At 35.0% G+C, this 18,794-nt stretch overlaps 1 protein-coding gene across 7 annotated transcripts in view; it reads right to left on the bottom strand.

The window, feature by feature from the left end:
- Positions 1–16,786, bottom strand: part of kek2 (kekkon 2) — an 894,871-nt gene extending 878,085 nt beyond the window's left edge. For 4 of the 7 annotated variants that reach the window (XM_067767645.1, XM_067767647.1, XM_067767636.1 and 1 more), the window contains exon 1: positions 15,466–16,768. The gene's annotated coding sequence lies outside the window, so the exon portion shown is untranslated. Of the gene's footprint in view, positions 1–15,465 lie in introns of all 7 variants that reach the window. The other 3 variants (XR_010949842.1, XR_010949841.1, XR_010949843.1) reach the window with 1 other exon arrangement.
- Between the last annotated feature and the right edge of the window lie 2,008 nt (positions 16,787–18,794).

Here is an 18,794-nt window from a genome sequence, read left to right as displayed (position 1 = left end):
AGAAGAAATGATTTTCCTGAAAACATAATTAAAATACTTTTAAATAAATATCAAGAAGAAAAGAATCAAGAAAAAGGAAAAGAAAAACCGCAGAAAATATTTAAGTCAGTAGCTTATGTGCCAAAATTGTCGGAACGATTGGCCAAATCAGACTGCTACAACAAAGATGAAGTAAAAATAGCCCATAAGCCGATAAATACATTAAAAAACATATATAATCAAACAAAATCAAAAATTCCACATACAGAAAAAAGCAATATAGTTTACGAAATTCCTTGCAATGGAAAAAAAAACCAACCATGCCACAGCGTATATATTGGAACAACAAAAGGCAAACTTAAAACTAGACTAGCGCAACACAAATCGGATTACAAATATTGCCAACATACTGCAAACCAAAAAACTGCACTTATGACCCACTGTACTGAAAACTCCCACTCACCAAATTTTGACAAAGCTACTATTCTTCAACAAGAACAACATTACAGAAAACGATTTACTCTGGAAATGCTTCACATTATTAACACACCAACCAGTAAACGAATGAACTATAAAACGGACGTAGATAACTCTGCTAGCTTCTATAGATATTTGTTGACAAACAAACGATCAGTGATAAACTCCACGTCAAGTGATACACACGTGTAAAAAATGTATGTTATAATTTTTTTAAATTTGTATGTTAGGAAATTTGTTATTTATTTATTTATTTTGTTGTTTTTATATTTTGTAGTGTTCACCCTGAAGACGATTACCGTGTGTAATCGAAATATATTGGTAATATATAAAAAACCCTTGTGTTTTTATTTCAACTCAGACCTCAAGCCAGCTAGAAAAAAAGTGATTAGTTAACAAAAAGGTCGCCAAAATCAAAACTTAAATTTTCATGAAAATGGAATTGTGTATAAAGTTTGTCACGAATCTGAAAATTGTAGCTTTTTAAAGGAGAAGAGATAGACCCACCAATATGTAAAAAACTGATCAACTTGACTATCTGAATTGATTAAGCCAGTTCCGTCTGTTCGTCTATTTTTATTAAGGCAAACTAGTGCCCCACTTTTTGAAATACCTTCATGAAATTTTGTGAGCGGGTATACATATTTTGATTTTGGATTAGACATTTGTCGAAACCAAACGGATCGGACCACTATCGCATATATATCCATACAATCTGTTTTTCAGAAAAGAGGTTTTTTGTAATATCTTCCTCAATTTATCAGTTAGAAGCTTAATATAAACCAAATGCGCACATTGTAGCCTAAAAAAGTTTTAGACATCTATGGCATAAGTAGCAAATTTTCAAACAACCGTTTTTTAAGATAATAAGCTAATCCTCATTTCTACCATATTTTAAAAGCTAGAAGCTAAAAATTTCGAAAAAATACTTAATATAAGTCATATATTGTTCAGATAAGTGATTCATGCTCATAGCTATCTCATGCAGACTATAAGAGACGCAAAAATTTGTACTCTCCCACAAAGTGCCGATATATTCTACAAATATCCTTTAAATCGAATTGTGTGGAATATTTTAAGACGCGTTCGACAGAACTTTAATGTTAACATTGAATATTTACCAGTGCTTTAAAATAAAATTATTTGAATATATTTAATTAGCAATACTTACTCATATTACTTCATATAATTTTTTTGTTATTGACATTAAAAAAAAATAAAAAAAATTACACATGGCGATAATTACTAGGACGTATTTCTGGATTTTAATTCTAAATAAGCTTGCTTATCGAAAGCTCACTTTTGAACTCGAAAGCTCACTTTTGAGCTCGAAATCTCCTGCATTCATACTAGTGTAAAGGCGGAGGTCCCTATCAACTCTGCTCTATAATTGTACCGCTGCACGCTTTGAAGTTTGTCTTTAAATATTGCCTTTTTGGTTGCCATTAATTTTCTGTGGTTCAGTGATATGAAAAAACTAATCCTTGAAAGACCAACAACCTTAAGTTGTTATCAAACACAAGCAACCACACTGCTTGCGAGCATAAAAGTGGAAAGCGGTATATAGCACGCACTCCATTATTGCAGTATAAAATATTCCTGGAAAATAACGCCTTCTTCTTTGTAAATACCTTAAGCTTTCTAGGGCCTATACCACTTGCTGCTCCTAGATCTGACAGTTGTATCACTCCTAATAGGTGGACTCTTAGCCTGGTAAGCGCAGGGCACAAGCACATAACGTGCTCAACCATTTCCTCCTCAAACGCGCACTTCCTACATATAATATCACTCACTAAGCTTAAATTTTTGTGGCCACCGTGGTGTGATGGTAGCGTGCTCCGCCTACCACACCGTATGCCCTGGGTTCACACCCCGGGCAAAGCAACATCAAAATTTTAGAAATAAGGTTTTTCAATTAGAAGAAATTTTTTCTAAGCGGGGTCGCCCCTCTGCAGTGTTTGGAAAGCGCTCCGGGTGTATTTCTGCCATGAAAAGCTCTCAGTGAAAACTAATCTGCCTTGCAGATGCCGTTCGGAGTCAGCATAAAACATGTAGGTGCCGTTCGGCCGATTTGTAGGGAAAATCAATAGAAGCACGACCCAAATTGGAAGATAAGCTCGGCCTTAGATCTCTTCGGAGGTTATCGCGCCTTACATTTATTTATTTTTTTTTTTTTAGCTTAAATTAAAGCATTGTGACGCCAAAAAGCAATGTCCAGTCAGAATATCCGTCATGAGTCTACAGTCCTCGCTTTTTAATGTTAGAAGTAACTCTGTTAATCTAAGTTGTAGGACCTACACATAATCTTTGACATTTTACAGCCTCGCTCTTGAGTCCACGCCTTTCCCGCTTGGTCGACAATGTGCAGTTCTCGCCTTCTTTTAATCTCGCTCAATCTTATTGGGACGTTTACGGAGCAAGCTGCAAGTGATGCGCCCTTTTTAGCTAATTCATACGCTTTTTCAATCCCATATGTTCCCATATGATCTGGAACCCAATATGGATGTATGCTTTTCCCTGTCCCAATTCTTTCCAGGAATTGCTTACACTCTAACACACTTTTGGATGCTGCGCTGTGCGAAATGTTTCCCTTATTTGCTGCTTGGCTGCCAATACAAAAGTAGACCAGACTGCAGTTTAAGTTTTTTCTTTCATTGTTTCTACTGATTTGTTTACTGCTACTACTTTCGCCTGAGAAACACAACATTGATTTTGCAGCTTGTAAGATATGTTTATTTTGAAATCAGCACTATATACCGCAGACCCTACTAATTCCAACATTGTTTACACGTTTTTCGCCCGCCCACCATTTGGGAAACTTTGCGCCAATAATTCACCTCTATTGAGGGCCACTTTCAAGTGCAGATCCAGAATCAGATAGTCAGGCCTGTTCTGAATTCCGACTCGTAATGAAAAGTAAAACGACTTTGATTTCGACTCGGTTTCTATTTGGTGTTCTCAATTCTGATTGTAAAAAATCGATTCGAAGTCGATTCCGAATCGTTTTCATTCTGATTCGGTAACCAGTTTAATCAGTTGTTTTTGTTTATGTGTTTTGGTTTAAGTATCATAAAATTTTATTTTAATTAAAAAATGCCTGCAGATATGGTTTTTGATGAGCAGACGCAATAATACGTGCTATTGTGCATGCGAATCGTAAAAATGCGCTGGATCGGAATTCAGAACAGGTCCACTTCATTTCGATCAGCATCGATTTATTTGCCTAATAGATTTCTTGATAGAAGTTTTTAAAGAAAGATTTATTATGCCAATTTAACTCAAACTTAAACAAAAAATACACACAACTCTTCCAAATAAAATGAAGAATTTAAAAAAAATTATTTGAAAGACAAATATCGCAACATTTGTGTATAATCTGCCAATTAATTTTCATTCCGACAGCTCAGAGGCAATACTTTTCAAACCGATAATTTTTGGTCGGAATCGAAATTGAAAGCACCAATCCATTTGATTCCGAAAAAATTGATCGGAATCGGAATCCAGAACAGGCCTGAGTATGTTTGTTTTGTAATTGATGACGCTAAAATAGTAGGCCATATTGTCCACGATCAAGCTGCCCCTAGGTAAAATGGACGCATTTGACGTTGTATGATATGGTCAATTCTGTGATCAAATTTGACCTGATGAAAACCAATAAGAAGGCATTATATAGTGTCTTCCTCCTTTATCGACAGTTTAATTTACACAGCTGTAAATCTGATTGGATTTCGCGTGTGTGAGTCTTATATTGAAGAATCTTGAATGGACTTCCAGCCTCATTAAAATTTGCACACTTGCACACATATTCAGTTTACACACCAAATAAGGAACTTATACGTATATGAATAAAGAAAGTAACTATATACCACTTTTTATATTTAATCGGCTTGCCCTTAGGTTCAAACGTATTCCGGTTCGCTATTTTACCGTCCAGAAAAGAAAAGCCCTGATACTTGTATATGTAAAATTTTCAATCAATCACAAAAGATTTAGGGGTTGCGGAAGGAACTTGAAATTGTGAAAAGGACGAATTTTTACACTTTTTTGGTTATTTCCTCTTCATTTGCTGGAATCGCCTCTCAACTGACATCAATAATACCTACGGAATTGGCCCTAAAACATATCTAAAATTTAAAAAATTTTATTATTTGACCAATTTTTTTAAATTTTCATATGTTCGAATCCGAAGTCTGTAGATATTATTGATTTAGAAATAAAGTTATAATATAGAAAAGCTGTCAAGATGTCAACCATGGGCAAAATTAAAATTTTTTTTTTATAATATTTTAGAGATTATTCGAATACGCAGTTTTGTAGCTTATTCAATTTGATTTCAACGAAGTGCAAGTTTCAAAACGTTATCGATTTCCTTTTAATTTTGAGAATTTTATTGATATTGGAGAGAAATGGCAAAGTTTGCAAACGGTGATGGTTACTAGGACATGTTTCTGAATTTCATTTCTTCATCAGTTAGCTTCTCGGGAGACGAGTATTGAACTCAAAATCTCGAAAATTCATACTTTATACTAGGGTAAAGCCATATGAATGCCCCGTTGCTCGCTTTGCAATTGGTATCTAGGTATTGAATTTTTGTTGCTATTCCTTTATTCACCATTTAGGTACATACTAATTCTATATGCTTTTTATACTCAGTTGAGCAGAGCTCACAGAGTATATTAAGTTTGATTGGATAACGGTTGGTTGTACATATATAAAGGAATCGAGATAGATATAGACTTCCATATATCAAAATAATCTGGATCGAAAAAAAAATTGATTGAGCCATGTCCGTCCGTCCGTCCGTCCGTCCGTCCGTTAACACGATAACTTGAGTAAATTTTGAAGTATCTTGATGAAATTTGGTATGTAGGTTCCTGAGCACTCATCTCAGATCGCTATTTAAAATGAACGATATCGGACTACACCCACGCCCACTTTTTCGATATCGAAATTTTCGAAAAACCGAAAAAGTGCGATAATTCATTACCAAAGACAGATAAAGGGACGAAACTTAGTAGATGAGTAGCATATATAACGCAGAATAGAAAATTAGTAAAATTTTGGACAATGGACGTGGCACCGCCCACTTTTAAAAGAAGGTAATTTAAAAGTTTGCAAGCTGTAATTTGTCAGTCGTTGAAGATATCATAATGAAATTTTGCAGGGACATTACTCCTATTACTATATGTACGCCTAATATAAATTAGCAAAATCGGAGAAGGACCACGCCCACTTTTAAAAAAAAAATTTTTTAAAGTAAAATTTTAACAAAAAATTTAATATCTTTACAGTATATAAGTAAATTATGTCAACATTCAACTCCAGTAATGATGTGGTGCAACAAAATACAAAAAAAAAAAATTTCAAAATGGGCGTAGCTCCGCCCCTTTTTCATTTAATTTGTCTAGGATACTTTTAACGCCATAAGTCGAACAAAAATTAACCAATCCTTTTGAAATTTGGTAGGACATAGATTTTATGATGTTAACTGTTCTCTGTGAAAACGGGTGAAATCGGTTGATGCCACGCCCAGTTTTTATACACAGTCGTTCGTCTGTCCTTCCGCATGGTCGTTAACACGATAACTTGAGCAAAAATCGACATATCTTTAATGAACTTAGTTCACCTACTTACTTGAACTCAATTTATCTTGGTATGAAAAATTAACGAAATCTGACAATGACCACGCCCACTTTTTCGATATCGAAAATTACGGAAAATGAAAAAAATGCCATAATTCTATACCAAATACGAAAAAAGGGATGAAACATGGTGAGGTAGTTGGATTGGTTTATTGACGCGAAATATAACTTTAGAAAAAACTTTATAAAATGGTTGTGACACCTACCATATTAAATAGAAGAAAGTGAAAAAGTTCTGCAGGGCGCAATAAAAAACCCTTAAAATCTTGGCAGGTATTACATATATAAATAAATTAGCTGTATCCAACAGATGATGTTCTGGGTCACCCTGGTCCACATTTTGTTTGATATCTGGGAAACGCCTTCACATATACAACTACCACCACTCCCTTTTAAAACTCTCATTAATAACTTTAACTTGATACCCATATCGTACAAACACATTCTAGAGTCACCCCTGGTCCACCTTTATGGCTATATTTCGAAACGGCGTTCACCTATAGAACTAAGGCCCACTCCCTTTTAAAATAATCATTAACACCTTTCGTTTGATGCCCATATTGTACAAACAAGTCTAGGGTCAGCCCTGGTCCACCTTTATGGCGATATCTCGAAACGGCGTCCACATATGGAACTAAGGATCACTCCCTTTTAAAATAATCATTAACACCTTTCGTTTGATGCCCATATTGTACAAACAAGTCTAGGGTCAGCCCTGGTCCACCTTTATGGCGATATCTCGAAACGGCGTCCACCTATGGAACTAAGGATTACTCCCTTTTAAAATACTCATTAGCACCTTTCATTTGATACCCATATCGTACAAACGCATTCTAGAGTCACCCCTGGTCCACCTTTAAGGCGATATCTCGAAAAGGTGACCACCTATACAACTACCACCACTCCCTTTTAAAACCCTCACTAATACCTTTAATTTGATACCCATATCGTACAAACAAATTCTAGGGTCACACCTGGTCCACCTTTATGGCGATATCTCGAAACGGCGTCCACCTGTGGAACTAAGCATCACTCCCTTTTAAAATACTCGTTAACACCTTTCATTTGATACCCATATCGTACAAACGCATTCTAGAGTCACCCCTGGTCCACCTTTATGGCGATATCTCGAAAAGGCGACCACCTATACAACTACCACCACTCCCTTATAAAACCCTCATTAATACCTTTAATTTGATACCCATATCGTACAAACAAATTCTAGGGTCACACCTGGTCCACCTTTATGGCGATATCTCGAAACGGCGTCCACCTGTGGAACTAAGCATCACTCCCTTTTAAAATACTCATTAACACCTTTCTTTTGATACCCATATTATACAAAAAAATTCTAGGGTCACCCCTGGTCCACCTTTATGGCGATATTTCGAAACGGCGTCCACCTATGGAACTAAAGATTACTCCCTTTTAAAATACTCATTAACACCTTTCTTTTGATACCCATATCGTACAAACGCATTCTAGGGTCACACCTAGTCCACCTTTATAGCGATATCTCGAAACGGCGTCCACCTGTGGAACTAAGCATCGCTCCCTTTTAAAATACTCATTAACACCTTTCATTTGATACCCATATCGTACAAACGCATTCTAGTGTCAACCCTGATCCACCTTTATGGCTATATCCCTAAATGGCGTCCACCTATAGAACTATGGCCCACTCCCTCATAAAATACTCTTTAACACCTTTAATTTGATACCCATATTGTACAAACAAATTCTAGGGTCACCCCTGGTCCACCTTTATGGCGATATCTCAAAACTGCGTCCACCTATGGAACTAAGGATTACTCCCTTTTAAAATACTCATAGGCACCTTTCGTTTGATACCCATATCGTACAAACGCATTCTAGAGTCGCACCTGTTCCACCTTTATGGCGATATCTCAAAACTGCGTCCACCTATGGAACTAAGGATTATTCCCTTTTAAAATACTCATTAACACCTATCATTTGATACCCATATCGTACAAACGCATTCTAGAGTCAACCCTTATCCACCTTTATGGATATATCCCTAAATGGCGTCCACCTATAGAACTATGGCCCACTCCCTCATAAAATACTCTTTAATGCCTTTCATTTGATACACATGTCATACAAACACATTCAAGGGTTTCCCTCGCTTCATTTTCCTACATGGTTATTTTCCCTTATGTTGTCACCATAGCTCTCAACTGAGTATGTAATGTTCGGTTACACCCGAACTTAACCTTCCTTACTTGTTAATCCTAATTGTGTGGGATAATTATAGGCGCGCTTAAGAACTTAGTAACATTGGATTTTTATAGTAGTGCTAGCGAGCATCGGGGCATCCATATGGCTGAATGGTTAGATGCATCTGCCTTTACACTAGTATAAAGTATGAATGTTGGAGATTTCGAGTTCAATACTCAGCTCCCGAGAAGCTAGCTGATGAAGAAATGAAATTCAGAAACATGTCCTAGTAACCATCACCGTTTGCAAACTTTGCCATTTCTCTCCAATATCAATAACAAAACCAATTTTATGAAAGCAACATGAGCATGTCTCGCTAATTAAATTCGGATAATAATTTTGAGTATTTTATTTTATGACGGGTGTTTGGCCATTTTGTTCTATGCAATGAGTTAAAAAAAAAGTTTGTTTATATTTAAAATATAATATTTTGCTCTGTAGTTCTTGTTACTTCCAAAAAACCAAGGAAGTAAACATATAAAAAGCGCTTTGAAAAGGAGTAAAATATGATAAATTAATATGGACACATGAATTTCTAGAGGCTGAGCCCGAAAACACAAACATTTCTTTTCCCCCATGCAACTAAAGGCAACCCTAATGTACATATGCACATAAAATCAGCGCATATCTTTCTTTCGCAAACCATTTGCTCACCTGTCACATGAGTACTTCTGCAGCGCATTAAAATTATTTGACAGTTGACAGTTAGCAGCAACGTTAAGTGAGCATGAAGTACATACTGTGCGACGTTTGTATGAATGTGTATATATATATGTATTTTCTAAGACCACCCAAAGAGCTTACACAAATTAAATTACAAAAATTATTTTGCAAGAACATCTTCCACTTGCTATGTGGCTCACTGCAACACAATGTACTGTTAAACTACTCGCTGGGACTTCATATTACACATATTAATACTTTGTAAAATCTGTCAATCAAAATCAATCATAATTTTAAAAATGTGTCAAAGTTGCATTAGTAAACATTTAATTTAACAGTACGGATGTGATATTTGCTAGTGAATTGGGTGGTCTGCGTTTTAAACCGACAGTAGATAAGTGTGCGAGTTGGTGGGGTTACAAGTGAATTTGCGGTCTGAGATACTGCTATTCATTATGTGAAAACAAATTTTAAAGAGCAAATTAAAAAAGTAAAAAAAGAAATAAATAAATTGAAATAGAAATTTTGCTAACTTTTAAATTATTCGGACATTTTAAGTTTTGTTAAAAGAATTTTTCTTATAAGCGATGCCATAGTACAATGATGCAATAAACCAGACAGGTGAAATCAGTATCACAAAATTGCATCGCATTTGACAAAACTCCCCCTCATAAATTGTTTCTTCTTGGCTTAACTGCAGTATTGATTTTATCCGCATTATAAAAAAAAATTATATTTCTTCAATGCCTTTCTGAAATATGAGTTACGTTTAGGAAATTAACGCCTGTGATCCGCATTTCCTTTTGTGGGAGAGAGCTAATTCTCTTTCCTGAGAATAAATGGAAAAGTTTTAGCGAAAGAATGTGAATGGCTAAATCTCCAGGGTATTACATTGTCCACAACTAAGGAATATGGAAACATAATGTTGACGTCAATGAAATGACGATCTGAAACAATATAAAGAAGTTACATATGATTATGTGTGCGGCTTGTAATACGGAAACTCGGGATTGACGGTCCAAAGACCCATAATTTATATATGTAATGTAAACCCAGCATTAAGAAGTAGGTTCACTGAGCAAAAGGAGGAGTCTGGTGAAAAAATATAACGGCTGAAATACTTTCAGTCGTATGATCAAGCCCCACAGACATTATTCTGACTTTATTTATTCACCTGTCTCCAATCTGTCTAACCCTCTTTCTCTCTTATTTCAGATTACCTTAATCGTATCATTCATGTTTTCTCTTCTTTTTACTTTAATGTCCCCATTTCCAATGTGAAGATATATAGAGTTAGGCTTTTTTTCCGCATATTATATTACTATGGTAGTCAAAAAGTAGCAAAATAGTACCAAACATTTTCGCTTCCTACTACTTTAAAATTCATGACCGGATTATGAGCAACCGTCAAATTTTTGTTGTTGTACAAGTGACTTCACTTCTCTGGTTTAATTGCGTCATAATTCCACAGGTTTGTTCTCTAATAATGTCAGAGTTTTGATATTCCCAAATTAAAAATCAGGACGGGTTGCTTTTACAAAGCAAGTATAGCCAGGACTAATTCAATCCTTTCAGCGGAAAATGTAGTAGAAAAGTAATTTAATTAGTATCTTAGAAGTAATAGTAGTTTTGCAAAAGCCAACCGGTTTTTCGAAAATTATTCCCTATTTACTAAATATTTCGTGACATGGTAAGGAGTTATATTGCTTTTATCGTTTTTTTTTTTTTAGAATTTGTTTGAAGAACGCCGTGCTTGAAAATTTTATTCAAAAACACACTATCTCAGTATTTGACTAAAATCCGCCCCGTCTGAGAAGAAATGCAATAATTTTGACATGAGATAAGAGATATATGAAAAGAAATCTGAGATAGAACGTTCTTCAACCTAATACTGGGGCAGGGTGCCTTTGAAACCAATCTGATATAGGGAATTTTTGAAAAATACTTCGATATTTACCGTTAATTTGGAGTATTTGGAAAATGGTCGTTTGATATTACCTCATTCGGTTAGAATATTCCAAATATATAAATAATATTTCAAATATATAAAATGATTCCATGAATATCTAAATGTAACCGAATTTTCTGAACATATGGGATAAATAATTTAACACATATTCAAGTATTTGCTGATGACATTTTTACACGCATCGATATTCGTATGTTCGTGGGTTTACGGAAGTGCACGGTTCATAGTTTTTAAAAAAATTTCCTTTGTTTGTCCCCACTAGTGCAAGATATACTACCACAAAATCAGTAAAATACTAAGGAAGTTTTCCTTACATTTTTTTTTTTTTATTCAACCACATAAATTTATGGTGAAAGTCTAGAACAGCGGTCGACTGCAAATACGCCTTCATAAATATCGGGAGCAGTATCAAATGACGCGTTTTGATCTCAGTATCAATAACCCTGTGCACAACAAAATTATAACAACCGCATGAAAATTGACAATTTCAACTACAAACACAGATATCAATTCCATTTGGGAGCAAGATGGCTGCAATTGTCAAAAATATTGTCAGCCGAGCAAACCACTTGATGATCATGCTTCTACACAAGAGTATTATAACTGTAGTACGTAAAGGCATAAAGTCATTTAGTTATATATAGACTTACTTATAAAAAACTATCAGCATTAAAAAGGATTCAAGGGGTTGAAAAGCGCAATACAAAGCTTTATAGCTCAAAAGCTTCCGCAACCCAATTGTTAACCTCACCCACGCGAGGGGAATCGTGTTACAAATATGAACGTATCATACATATTTAGCAGACGAGACTCTGGCAACCTTAAGTTTCTCATGGAACTAGGGGGTTTGAGGGCGGGATTGCCTAGAAGGTTTATTATGGTCATATAAATATTATATCTTTGAGAAAAAAAAAATAGCTTTATATCAATGTTGTTTCATTTCTCAATTAAAATTATAACAAGCAATAGGAAAAAATTTCAATTTTTTAAAATGGGCGTTGCACCGCCCCTTTTATGACCAAGCAGTTTTCTATGTTTCGGTAGCCATAACTCGAAGAAAAACTTACGGATAATAATAAGATTGTGTGCACATATTTTCTTTATTGCGTGTAATATTTCTAGTAAAAATGGACGGGATCGGTTAAAGACCACACCCACTTTTATATAAAAGGGCTATTTAAAGAGTCGTAGACTAAAACAATAAGCTATAACTTAGCGAAAAGTAGGTTTATATCAACGATATTTCACTTACCAAGTTCTATTGTAAGAGGAAATTTGGACATATTTTTTTTAATGGGCATTGCAACGCCACTATTCCGATCTAGCATTACACAAAATTTCCAGAGCCTCAAAAAAAAAAAATAAATCACTTGTAACAAAATTAGAAAAAGTAGTTTATCAGAAATGAACTGTACAATTGAAACTCGCGCTAAGTATACGAGGTTGGGTTACTCCCAAAATTAGACACGCTTACTTGTTATATATAAGATATAGATGGATAAGTTGTCCGCTCTTCTTCCCGATAATATTCCTCCCTGAGATGATGCTACTCTTCCAATAAACAGAGGAAATTATCAAATTTTAGCTCTGCAAAAAAAAAATGGTATCTTCTTGTCTATATATATTCGATAACTTCCACTTTCTTTCCTCCTCATTTAACTCCTTTTAGTTTTATTCATTATTCCCTCACAATTTGTTCATGTTTACAGCCATTTCCTACTCACACTTCTTTTCTCCCTCGTCCTTCTTTCTTTTTTTCTTCTCGCCGATTCCAACTCCTAGCTCCTATGTTCCTTTTTTGAAAGGCTGCCCAAACAATACATTTCAAACAAATCGCATCATCATAAGAATTTTGGAAAAATGGCAGTCACTAGTCCACTTACCATAAAGAAAATTTCTGAAATAGTAAGTTTATCAAAGAAATCGAAAAATAAAATAAATAAATAAAATTGCTAAGTTAAACGGTTTTGTTGAAAGCAATACTTACATTAAGTAATAATAATACTAAAAGATAGAAAATAATTAGGTAGGTTCTAGGTACTAGTCATCACATCTAGGACGTTGATCAGACAATTATATAAAAGTAGAGTTGGGTCGTTTCGTTCTGAACTTGTTCAATTGACCGGGTCTCTCAACTGAACAAGTGAACTAGATCTTCGATTTCGGTTCTATTTGTTCTTTTAGTTCATTTGTTCTTTTAGTTCGTTTTATCTAATGTTATTCTTTCTCTCTTCTCGTTCACGAATATTGTAAATTCATACATACAAACGCAGAAATTCACAGTGAGCGCGAATGTCGATGATGCCACTTACACTAAAGATATATCTGGTCATCTTTGTGTGTGGCACTGCTACAAAAATATATGCATGGTCTATTTATGAAAAACATGTTTTGTAATTATTACATTTATTAAACTCGAAAAGTTCATATTTACAATTTGCGTCTGTACTCTTTCAATTTGATGGATCTTCCGAAATTTGTAACTTTTTTTGAAGTTAATTATACATATATATATTAACTTATTTATTCATAACACATTTAAATATTCCTACACAAAGCATAGCTGCATACACACCATCATCTATACTTGTTGGCTTTTTTCGCGGGTGCAAGCAGCAGTGAACAAATTTGCTTGAAAAAAAAAAGAACAGATGAACAAAAAGAACAACTTGTTCGTTCATCAGAAAAAGAACGAAGGATTCGAATCTCTGAAATGAACGAAAAAGCACAACTCTAAATAAAAGTGTTGGGCGCGTGAAATTTCTATTGATAGTCAACCGCTTACATCTTTATAAGTGATATTTTCATATATGCATAAGTAAAATCAACTAAACCTTAATTCAGTTATGCTACGCCTCATATTTTTAGGAACTTTACGCGCGCAATGCTTTTATTTATTTTCCTGAACAACGCCCTAGATTGATGAGGAGTGTGACGAGTAGTACCTAGGACGTTCCTAATTATTTTCTATCTTTTAGTATTATTATTACTTAATGTAAGTATTGTTTTCAGTAAAACCGTTTAACTTAAAATTATTTTTTTAATGATTTTATTTTCTATCTTTTAGTATTATTATTATTTAATGTAAGCATTGCTTTCAATAAAATCATTTAACTTAAAAACTTTTATTTATTTATTTTACTTTCAAATTTGTAGTTTTAAGATCGTGCTTGTAGTTTTTATTTAATGCCTATTATTTCTCATTATATTTAGTTCATTCTTAGTTCGTTTTTGTGCCTCATTAATGCAATGACTGTTTCCTGACAATTTATTACAATCTAACTCCTCAATACATAATCCTTCCAAGAAATTATGTGCTCCAAAATGTTTTGACGTCACTTCTATGAAATGAATTTTTTTACTGAAATTTGACTAACAACACTTTTGACGTCTCTTCTATCGGGAAATAAATTTTTTTACTGAAATTTCACGAACAAAATTTGAACTTATGTGCTCCAAAGTATTTTGACGTCACTTCTAACGGGACTTGAATTTTTTACTGAAATTTCACTAACAACACTTTTGACGTCTCTTCTATCGGGAAATGAATTTTTTTACTGAAATTTCACGAACAAAATTTGAACTTATGTGCTCCAAAGTATTTTGACGTCACTTCTAACGGGACTTGAATTTTTTACTAAAATTTCACTAGCAACACTTTTGACGTCTCTCCTACCGGGAAATGAATTTTTTTACTGAAATTTCACGAACAAAATTTGAACTTATGTGCTCCAAAGTATTTTGACGTCACTTCTACCGGACTGTATATAATATTAGTACAATGAGCCAAATCGGACAGACAAGTACGAGTTTTATTAATAAATATTTCGATCCACGCGGCGCCCCTCGGAGTTTTTTCTTATTATTACAAGTTCGAAGCTTGTAGCTTATCTGGAAGTTACCTAAATTTTAATTACAAAATTCGTTTCGGCCGGCCGACCTATCAAGTCAGGCTAAATAAACCCGTTTAATATAAAATGTGTATACCTTTCATGAAAACTAAATGCTATATACAGTTTTTCACGAATCTCAAAATTTGAAATCCTTCGGCACAGCCAAAGACAGTCTCGTCCTCACTTGTTTTTATTTACAATATTTCGGCCCCTGGTTCACTTCCCGGAAAAGGTAAAACAAGAAAACGAACCAAATTGTGAAACTTAGATGGCTTTCAAAAAATGTGTTTTTCCTTTCGCATACTTAATGACAGCAAAATTTTTCTATGAAGGGCAGACCCTTGAAATAAGCCATTCTCAAATTCCCTTGCACACATGCATAGACCATATTCGGTGCAGTCGTTTAGAAGGAGTTCAGTTACAAACACATGTACAGTAAAAAAAAAACAACAAAAAAAAAAAAACATATTAAAATAGAATAAAGCCATGCCGCTTATGACAGTGAGTTTGGCGCCCGCTATTTAACGGTCTTCAAACAACGCTAACGCTTTTCCATAAACCTAAGCCTTTAGGGAATAAAAGAAAGAATATCGACATTTCTTACCTTAATTCAATTTATCTCTAATTATTTTCATTTAGCTAATCTCTTTTTAAAGGTATAACATCAGCACGATCTTAGAATTATGTCAAAAGATTTTTTTGTTGCCGTATATGGCAGCTTTTGTTTCACTTCACACGCGCGTCTGAATATTCGTTTGTTAAAAGTAATTTTTTTTTTAATTTTTTTTTTTTAATTATATATAATATTTAATTTTTTACTTCACTTTCTTGTATCAAAACATTCAGAGACACTATTTTTATAAATTTTTTAAAACTATTTTAAGCTTTCTGTTCAAAATATTTTTCTTACTAAAGTTGTATGGCTTTATACAATTTTTTATTCGTATTTTCCTTACAACCAATACAAATGGTTTTTATTTTACCACTCCACTAAACACAATTACACATTTTTTTAAATTTATTATTTTTTTTTTTTTTTCAGAAAACGTGTCTTCTTTCCAGAACTACGTTTGTTGTTTTCGCTTGTGTGCTTTTTTTTTGCTTCGTTAGCTTTCGTCAAAATTTGCAGAACACAAACAAATTTGCCTTAACATTTTTCCGCATCAATAATCATTTGCTGCTATTTCTGAACATTCGAAAATCAAATTAATCTTGCATCAAATTGGTGAATATTTTCGGTATTTGTAAGTGAATTTTTTACGCCCTCACTCCACATTAAATGTAACTTGTTATTGTGACTTTCGCTTAATAGCAAACAAATCGTTTCACATTCGCTTGCCATTTGGGCGTGTTTCCAGCACTATTTGAATGAAAAACACAGCTGATGTCATAAAGATGTTCACACCTACGAGCATCTCATTTTGTTGACGCTTTTCATTTCACTTGTACAAATTTTGAAATTTATATTAATTTTTACACAATTTTCCCTTATTCAGTTGCATAATAAATTAGCAGCACTACACAATTCACTGCAGCAAACAAGCAATAGTCTGTATTTAAATTGCTTTAATTAAATTGGAAATCCTTTTTTTTACCAACCCACTCAACACTGATTTAGCGACGACGATGTTACGACGCGTCAGCGTTGTGTCATTTACGAACGACGCTGTTAGACTAGTTTCGAAATCACGCCGTTGCCTATGCATTCATTTTTTTTTTGTGTGCTACCTTCACAGCCTTATTTTCTCACTCACATTTCACCACCCTCCGCATGGGTTAATGTTGTTTGCTGTCTGATATGGACGCCACACTGGCTATAGCAAGACACTTTCTTCGTAACCCAAAAGTTATCGTTGTCGGCTGCCAGATATGGCTTAGCTTATTCGTTGTTGATGTTCGTGTACATTTCGCTTTTGTGTTACTCTCAAATTTGCTCTTGTTTTTCGTTAAATGGGTGTGTGTTACTTGTATAACTGTTATATGCATATCCTGGTCATAACTGGGTCAGAGCTCATATGAGTATCAACTCTTTATTAAAATCTCTCATGGTTCTCCCACTCGCAGTTCATTAGCAGCACATTTACCACAGTCAATGTCCTCTAAGAAATGTGTTGTATTCAAAGCATTGAACAGCCGCCCACTCAAATTTCATTATAACCTAAATTTTTTCGTAGTGTGTAGTGTCTAACGCTAAGCAGCATCAGCTGTTCGTTACTGTTATAGAATTTGAGTGTGAAGTTTCTCTTGTTGTTGTGCGAGTATATGTTTTGATATTCTGCCGAAATAAAGCTGTACTTTGCTACGCCTTGAATAATGAAAGTCTCTCTTTAGATTGTATCGCTCCAAAGCCTGCAATACGTTTTTAGCTTAAAATGCCGAGTTCAGAATTGGAGAGGCTAGCAATTGAATTATATTTTTTTTTTTTTTATATGTTTTGAGTAATACCAAGCCAAACAAAATTTACTGATTTACTGATTTATTGCCCTTATAACATTTTACTTGTATAAGAGAAAATTTCCCTCGTGCTGAATGGAGTGTTTTGAAAAGTGACTATTTCTTTATTTCACTTTTGTTTGAGACTAAGTGAAGGTCACAAGAAACAGTAAGAAACTTTTCCCATTTCAAAGCTCGTTTAAGAAAAGAGTTAGTTCAGGAAATATTTTTTTCATAAGAGGAAAGGTATAATTTTTGTATTTATTTTTATTTTTAAAGGTATAATTTCTAATTCAATTTGCTAAGTTTCTTACGGAGAAGTTTGGGCCAGGTTGTAATAGCTTGCATGGAGCTACCACTCAATGCTGGGGAAAAGCGGATGCGGTCGAGGCTCGTGCAAACCCATGCCTTCACTGCTTGTATACCCGCCGCCTCTTTCGTCACCCATATGACCGAACGACTTTCTCGCAGCTACGGCTTCTGCCATTTACGAGTGCGTTAGCAGAGGATCTTCTGTTGTGCGTTTAGGTTGCACTTTCCCTCCGCCCACTGTTTGTTCTACGGGGTCTCGACTGGTACAACACCGCCCTTTATTAATACTTTATATATAGCGTGCAGATATTAGAGCAAGAGAACCCAGCGAGAGAGCCAGAACAAACGCGGGTCTTTGCATTCGTTTTATTGGTCATTAAGCTATCCAATGCCGTCTCTACCGCCGACGACTATCTCTGGAGAAGAGATCGGTCCACAAGATTAAGCCAAAATAGATCTTTGCCACCACTTCGTAATTATCGACGATTCCGTCAACATTTGCCAGGGCTAGGACGTTCTCTGTTGTTTTTTGCAGCTATTTTTCGCCCCGCTATCCTACTGGTGTCGCCGTTTTCGTACCGTAATCAATATGTTTCTACAGTGCCGACGCCCATGTGTTGCCGCAACAATTCGCCGCCCAGCTGCCACCTTCCTGATACTCCGTCACTGCAACGACTGTTGACCGCCCGCTATCGTACTGGCGCCCAGAAAGCCCTTTGATCCACGTAAATAAGGCATATTGATTCGATGGTTTTGTGAGACCTCTTACCTAAGCCAACTTTAATTTCTGCAGTTGTGGCTGGCTTTCCATTAAGTGTTCTTCACACTGATTTTATACCTTGATTTGTAGATATTTCGGTCTGCAGATGTTGGAGGTCTAGCGCACCGAGTACTGCTTTGTCTTGGGTTTCATGGTTGAATCCTCAATGTATTTGTGTATTGATGTCATTTAGCTTGTTAGCGGTGCTTTGTTATTTTCAAAAGCCATGCTGATGTTACGCAATTTGTGGTTAACGTTGAAATAAAGCAGCTGAACGGCTTGAGATGGCCTTTGCGGTTGAGAGGGTCTTTGCGGTTGGACATAGAGTACCAGCAACGGCACATAATTCTGCCAAATCAACTGCTTGTATTTACCCACAAGCTATCTCATAAGCAAGTTTATGTCCCTGAATTGAGGGTCAACAAGAT

The sequence above is a fragment of the Eurosta solidaginis genome, chromosome 2, assembly GCF_040869045.1.
Source record: "Eurosta solidaginis isolate ZX-2024a chromosome 2, ASM4086904v1, whole genome shotgun sequence".
Lineage (NCBI taxonomy): Eukaryota > Metazoa > Arthropoda > Insecta > Diptera > Tephritidae > Eurosta > Eurosta solidaginis.
This window is presented reverse-complemented; position numbering and strand designations above follow the sequence as displayed.